The 6,666-nt window shown below is 48.4% G+C and overlaps 1 long non-coding RNA gene across 1 annotated transcript; it reads left to right on the top strand.

The window, feature by feature from the left end:
* The first annotated feature begins 1,591 nt into the window (after positions 1-1,591).
* Positions 1,592-6,059, top strand: LOC105480365 (uncharacterized). Its single transcript, XR_011620031.1, has 3 exons — positions 1,592-2,792; positions 4,788-4,904; positions 6,011-6,059. It is a non-coding gene; the product is annotated as an uncharacterized lncRNA (long non-coding RNA).
* The last annotated feature ends 607 nt before the right edge of the window (positions 6,060-6,666 follow it).

Genomic DNA, 6,666 nt, shown 5'->3' with positions numbered 1-6,666 from the left:
GGAGTCTCACTCTGTCACCCAGGCTAAAGTGTAATGGCGTGATCTCCACTCACTGCAACCTCTGCCTTCCAGGTTCGAGCGATTCTCCTGTCTCAGCCTCCCGAGTAGCTGGGATTACAGGTATGCACCACCACACCTGGCTAATTTTTGTATTTTCAGTAAAGACAGTGTTTCATCATGTTGGCCAGGCTGGTCTTGAACTCCTGACCTCAAGTGATCCACCCACCTCAGCCTCCCAAAGTGCTGGGATTACAGGCGTGAGCTACCACACCTGGCCCAGATCATTATTGATGACACCCCTGAGGCTGGGGAGCCATGACCCTGCCCCCTTAAGAACCCTGCTCCAAATGGAAACAGTAACACGCATCCATGAGCTAGGACAGGGAAGAGAATGACAAGGACTCTAAACCACCTGGAGTGAAATTTCCAGTGGAAATGAGACCCGCTGGACCCCTTGGTGCTGGGGGTGGAGTCGGGGAGGGCAGCACTCCTGGAGACTCAGATCGGTTTTCGGGTTGTTTGCCCCAGCACCAAGCCGAGAAGTGAGCAAGGAGGATTTGAAGCATCAAGTCCACACCCGAGGTCTGCTCAGTGGGAAACCCCTCAGCCCTGACCCGCCAGCAATTCCAAGACCCAGGGGTGAAGGGAGGTGCAGGTGAGGGTGAGTAGAACATGTGTCTTTTCCTGGAAGGCAGGGAACAGGAGTGGGAAGTCACAGCTTGGGCAACGGGGGACCGAGCTGCAGGGCCGCGTGACCCTGTGCCCCATGGGATGTGGCTGTCTTCCTCAGCTCCTAGGGCTCAGAGCAGTGCTGGAGCCCATGCCAGGGAGTGTGAAGACAGAGCTAACCGGAGTGCCCTGGGGTGCCTTTGGGTGGAGGTTGCTGGCGGCTGGGACAGATGAGTCCTGCCCACTGTCTCCTCTGGGGAAAGTGACATCTTTCCCTGCTCTGATGGCTTGAAAGGACCTGCATGGCCGAGCTGCCCAGGGGAGCATTGAGGTGCTTCCTCTGTGTCCTGAGGAGCCAGGTGCTCTCTGCACCCCAGCTGCTGGAGCCCAGAGGGTGGCAACCTGGAGCTAGGACAGCGGTGCCTGGTGCAGTGAGGGCTCTGGGTCTGTGTGGCTTCGTTAGCACAGGACCATGAGGAACGGGTGAGGACCATCAATAAGGGGCCATCTCCAAGGCCTACTTTCAGAGGCAAGCTCTTCTCTCCCACACGATTGCTGTGATCCTCGTGGGAAATGTGGTGGACCCTTCTAAGGGGCGGCAGAGAGCACTGGAGGAGAGAGAAAGGGGCCAGCAGGCACATGGGAGATACTTTAACCTCAGGGAACCACCGTTTCAAACCAGAAGGGATCTTTTATGCCCTGCTGTCATGCAGCCAAACCAGGCTCACTATGAGAAACAAAGCGGACATACGAGCAAGCAGGTGCATCCACGCATCTGTACATCCTCTGAGCAGTGTGGACAAGTGGCTGCAGAGGCCCCCGGCCTGTCTCAGGCACTAGCACAGGACTATTCATCACTAGTTCCTGCATTTCGTCCAGGTTTGGCCAAGGCATCCCCAGGGACAAGCATGGGTGACAGCAGGTGAGCTGAAATCAACCTGTGCTTACACAGTGAGTCTTGCCAGTGCCTCCGAGGAAAGGTGACCTTGGTGAAGTAAGTGGTCACTGGTTTCCTGTGTGCCTGGTCCTGCTGGAGAAAGAGCCTGGAAAACATGCCTACTCTGTGTAGTCACAGGAGGAAAGGACAGAGGTGGGGGCTCTGTCTTGGCAGACAGCACCATGAAACTGGATCTTGAAGAATGGACTTGCAAGAGGGAGGAATGGCTTGCCTGGCAGAGGGGAAGGCAGAGATAAAGGTCCAGAAGTAGAAGGGCCTGGCTTTCCAGAATGCAGAGAGCTGGGAGATGAGTTGCGGGGAGTTCAGGCAAACCCCTAGTGAGAAAGACTTTCAAAACCTGCAGGGGCATTTCCCTGTATCCCATAACGTTCAGCCTCTCAGTAGTTTTTTTTTTTCTGCTCTGGTGGTGGCTTTCAAACATATCCACCAATTCTTCCACACTCTCCCCAACAACATGCAAAGGCCACAAACTTCACCTTAAACCATGGCTCTTAATAATTGCAGCAAGAGGGAGCCGAGCACCTTCTGAGGCTGCTTATAGAAAGCCACACAGGTCCTGCCAGTTCTCCTGGGATGCTTGTTCTGGGATCCTTTAACCATCGTGCTAGGAGTCTGGCAGCCCTGAGCTGCCATGTGGGGACACCTCAGAGACAGAGACCCAGTAGACCCAGCCTATCCAGCATCCAGTGCCTAGAGTCTTACCAGCCCAGACACTGGGTGCATGAGTGAGGACGCTTGTGTGTGACTGCAGCCTCCCTGGACTGGAACCTTAGAGATGCCCTCAGGCAACAGCTGCCTAGCAGCCCAGTCAGCCCCAGATTCCTGAGCAAAATAAACCCTGGCTATTGTTTCAAGCCATTGTTTTGGGATGGCTTTTTAGTGCAGTACTAGGTAAACAGAACAGTCCTTGCCAAACCTAGTATTCATCTTTTAACTTTTAGAGTTTTTCTATACTTCTACTTAAAAATGGGAATTTATTAAAATGGGAAACTTCATATACCCGTGTACGTGGAAATCCAGCATCAATGACCATAAACGGAAGACAATTCTATAAACACAGAGGAAACAAAGGCATGTGTTTGGTTTCTACATAGGTCCTGCTGTCTCTTGGAGTCTGCACCTCGGCAGAGGCTGATTCCAGCTTGCAGTTCTCCGTTACTTGCAGGTGCGGCATTGAAATCATTCCTTGGTATTATCTGTCTTTGTGATTAATGATAGTTTAAGATGGTACATAGCCACAACAAGTGACAGAATTTAATTTCACTAGAAATTTTAAATTGCAGAGCTGAAACAACAGAATGCCCCTTGGTGAAAGAGCAATGTCAAGCAGATGCGTAGCTTTTCCACAATAAAAGTAACTCAGCAATGAGTATTTATTTTTGGCTACAGGCGGGCATGCAGAGCATTTTTTTTCCTTTTTTTTTTGAGATAGAGTCTCACTCGGTCACCCAGGCTGGAGTGCAGTGGCGCAATCTCAGCTTATTGCAATCTCTGCCTCCCAGGTTCAAGTGATTCTCCTGCCTCAGACTCCCACGTAGCGGGGATTACAGGCATGCACCATTACGTCCAGCTAATTTTTGTATTTTTAGTAAAGACAGGATTTCACCATGTTGGCCAACCTGGTCTCGAACCCCTGACCTCAGGTGATCCGCCCACCTCGGCCTCCCAAAGTTCTGGGGTTACAGGCGTGAGTCACGATGCTCAGGCTCAAAGCATTCTTTAAATGAAATGCTTAGTATAGTCAAATACTGATAACCTGCTGGGCAGAGATCAAGGCGAGACTGGACTAAATTCACCAGGTGCTAGTCATTGAGTGTCTGCTGTGAGGCAGATGCCTTGCTAAGGCTGGGCATTAAAAAATGCCCAGTAGGCCAGGTGCAGTGGCTCCCAACAGTTAGGGAGGCCAAGGAGGGAGGATCACTTGAGCTCAGGAGTTTGAGCTCTGTGAGCCTCGGCAACATAGTGAGACCTCATCTGTATAAACATTTTAAAAATTAGCTGGGCATGGTGGCATGTGCCTGTAGTCCCAGCTACTCAGGAGGCTGAGGTGGGAGGATTACTGGAGCCCAAGAGGTTGAGGCTGCAGTGAGCCTTGTTTGCATTACTGCACTCCAGCTGGGGCAACATAGTGAGCCCTGTCTCCACCAAAAAAAAAAAAAAAAAAAAAAAAAGAAGTCCAACACTTAGCTCTTAACTCCATTGGTTCAACCATGCAAATAATTCTTCTCTGTACTACCTCCTGTCCAGTTCTGCTACCATCCCTTAGTTCAGTTTCTCCTTCCTTCTGTCTTACAAATGATGTCATGGGTGATTTCCTGTGGTTAGTGTGGATTCCCTCCATGAATCACAGAGCAACTTTCTAGCATCCCAGTTCTGAGTCCACTGCACAACAGGAAATGCACCTTCTGGAACTGACTTCTACCCTCCTTTCCAGTCACAATCCTGGCATTTATCAAATCTTGTAATCTATCATTCTGCCATATGAATCTTCTAAGACAGTGGCCCGCAACCTTTTTGGCACCAGAGACCAGTTTTGTGGAAGACAATTTTTCCACAGACTAAGGGTGGGGTGGGGTGGGGGGTGGTGATTTCGGGATGATTCAAGTGCATTACATTTATTGTGCACTTTATTTCTATTACTATTACATTGTAATATGTAAAGAAATGATTATACAACTCACCAGAATGTAGAGTCAGTGGGAGCCCTGAGCTTGTTTTCCTCCAACTAGAGATGGTCCTATCCAGGGGTGATGGGAGACAGTGACAGATCATCAAGCATTAAGTTCTCGTAAGGAACCTGCAACCTAGATCCCTTGCATGCGCAGTTCACAATGGGGTTTGCACTCCTGTGAGAATCGAATGCCTGCTGATCAGACAGGAGGAGGTGCTCAGGTGGTAATGCTGGTGATGGGGAGTGGCTGTAAACACAGGTGAAGCTTTGCTTACTCGCCCACCACTCACCTCCTGCTCTGTGGCCCGGCTCCTAACAGGCCGTGGACCAGTACTATGAACATGGACTGCTACCGGGAAGGGGGTTGGGGACCCCTGTTCCAGAATTTACCCTAATTCTCCATGCCCATTCACTCCTCAATGCTTTCACCTATGCCAACTGATTTTAATATTGTTCTTCTGATTTTAATGTTGTTCTGCATTGGTCAAGTTTGCAGCAGGAGACAGATGGTCCTCTTGACAGTTGGAACCATTGGGCCTCTTTCCAAAAGTGTGGGCTGTGTTTAGAGTAACAAGGAGAGGAATCACCCTGCGGCTAGCAATAATGGTGAGACACTTAGTATTACTAGCCCTGATGGGGCAACAGAGAAGGATTTTAATGAGAAACAGATGAGAGAAGGGTTGAAAGACGGCCCCCTGCAGAGGCTGCTGTATGCGTTGGTGTTGGCACTGGGCGGCCCAGAATAAAACAACCACTCCATATGCTGCACCCAACTGGGAGCCAGAGGCCCCCAGAATCTGGTTACAGAGAGAGATGTAAAAGGGTATAGAGCAGATCTAAAAGGGTAAATGGGAGCTATCCAGCTTGCCTCTTCAATGGATTCATTTTTATATTTATTTCAATAGTTTTTGGGGTACAGGTGGGCTTTGATTACATGGATAAGTTCTTTAGTGGTGATTTCTGAGATTTAGTGCATCCATCAAGCAGTGTATACCGTACCCAGCATACAGTCTTTTGTCCCTCACTCTGCTCCCAACCGTCTCCCTCCCAAGTTTCCAAAGTCCATTATACCGTTCTTATGCCTTTGCGTCCTCATAATTTAGCTTCCGCTTATGAGTGAGAACATACGGTATTTGGTTTTCCATTCCTAAGTTACTTCACTTAGAACAGTGCCTCCAGTTCCATCCGAGTTGCTGCAAAAGACATTATTTTATTCCTTTTTATGGCTGAGTGATATTCCGTGATGTATATATACCATATTTTCTTGATCCACTTGTTGGTCAATGGGCACTTAGATTGTTTCCATGTCTTTGCAATTGTGAATTGTGCTGCTATAAACATGAGTGTGCAAGTGTCTTTTTCATATAACGACTTCTTTTCCTTTGGGTAGATACCCAGTAGTGGGATTGCTGGATTGAATGGTAGATCTACTTTTAGTTCTTTAAGGAATCTCCACACTGTTTTATACAGTATGGTTGTACTAATTTACATCCCCACCAGCAATGTAAAAGTATTCTCTTTTCACTGCTTCCACACCACCAATATCTACTGTTTTGTGACTTTTTAATTATGACCATTCTTGCAGGAGTAAGGTGGTATCTTATTGTAGTTTTAATTTGCACTTCCCTGATGATTAGTGATGTTGAGCATTTTTTCACATGTTTGTTGACTGTATATCTTCTTTTGAGAACTGTCCTTTTTTTTTTTTTTAGATGGAGTCTTACTCTGTTGCCCAGGCTGGAGTGCAGTGGCACGATCTCGGCTCACTGCAAGTTCTGCCTCCCAGGTTCACGCCATTCTCCTGCCTCAGCCTCCCAAGTAGCTGGGACTACAGGTGCCCACCACCACGCCCGGCTAATTTTTTTTATTTTTAGTAGAGATGGGGTCTCACCGTGTTAACCAAGATGGTCTCAATCTCCTGACCTCGTGATCTGCCCACCTCGGCCTCCCAAAGTGCTGGGATTACAGGCGTGAGCCACTGCGTCCGGCTAGAAGTTTTTAAATCTTTTTATTGTTTATTTATTTATTTATTTTTTGATGCAGGGTTTCATCCAGCCTGGAGTGCAATGGCACAATCACAGCTCACTGCAGCCACAACTTCAGGTGATCCTCCCACCTCAGCCTCCAGAGTAGCTGGGACTACAGGCGCACACCACCACACCCAGCTAATTTTTATATTTTTTGTAGAGACAGGGTTTTGCCATGTTGCCCAGGCTGCCCTCAGACTCCTGGGCTCAAGCGATTCTCCCACCTCAGTCTCCCAAAGTGTTGGGATTTTAAGCATGAGCCACTGCACCAGGCTGAAGTTTTTAATTTTAATGAAGTCCAGTTTATCAATTATTTATTTCATGGATTGTATCTAAAAAGT

This window comes from Macaca nemestrina, chromosome 2 (assembly GCF_043159975.1).
Source record: "Macaca nemestrina isolate mMacNem1 chromosome 2, mMacNem.hap1, whole genome shotgun sequence".
NCBI lineage: Eukaryota > Metazoa > Chordata > Mammalia > Primates > Cercopithecidae > Macaca > Macaca nemestrina.
The sequence above is the reverse complement of the archived record's forward strand: the minus strand, read 5'-3'. Positions and strand labels throughout refer to the sequence as shown.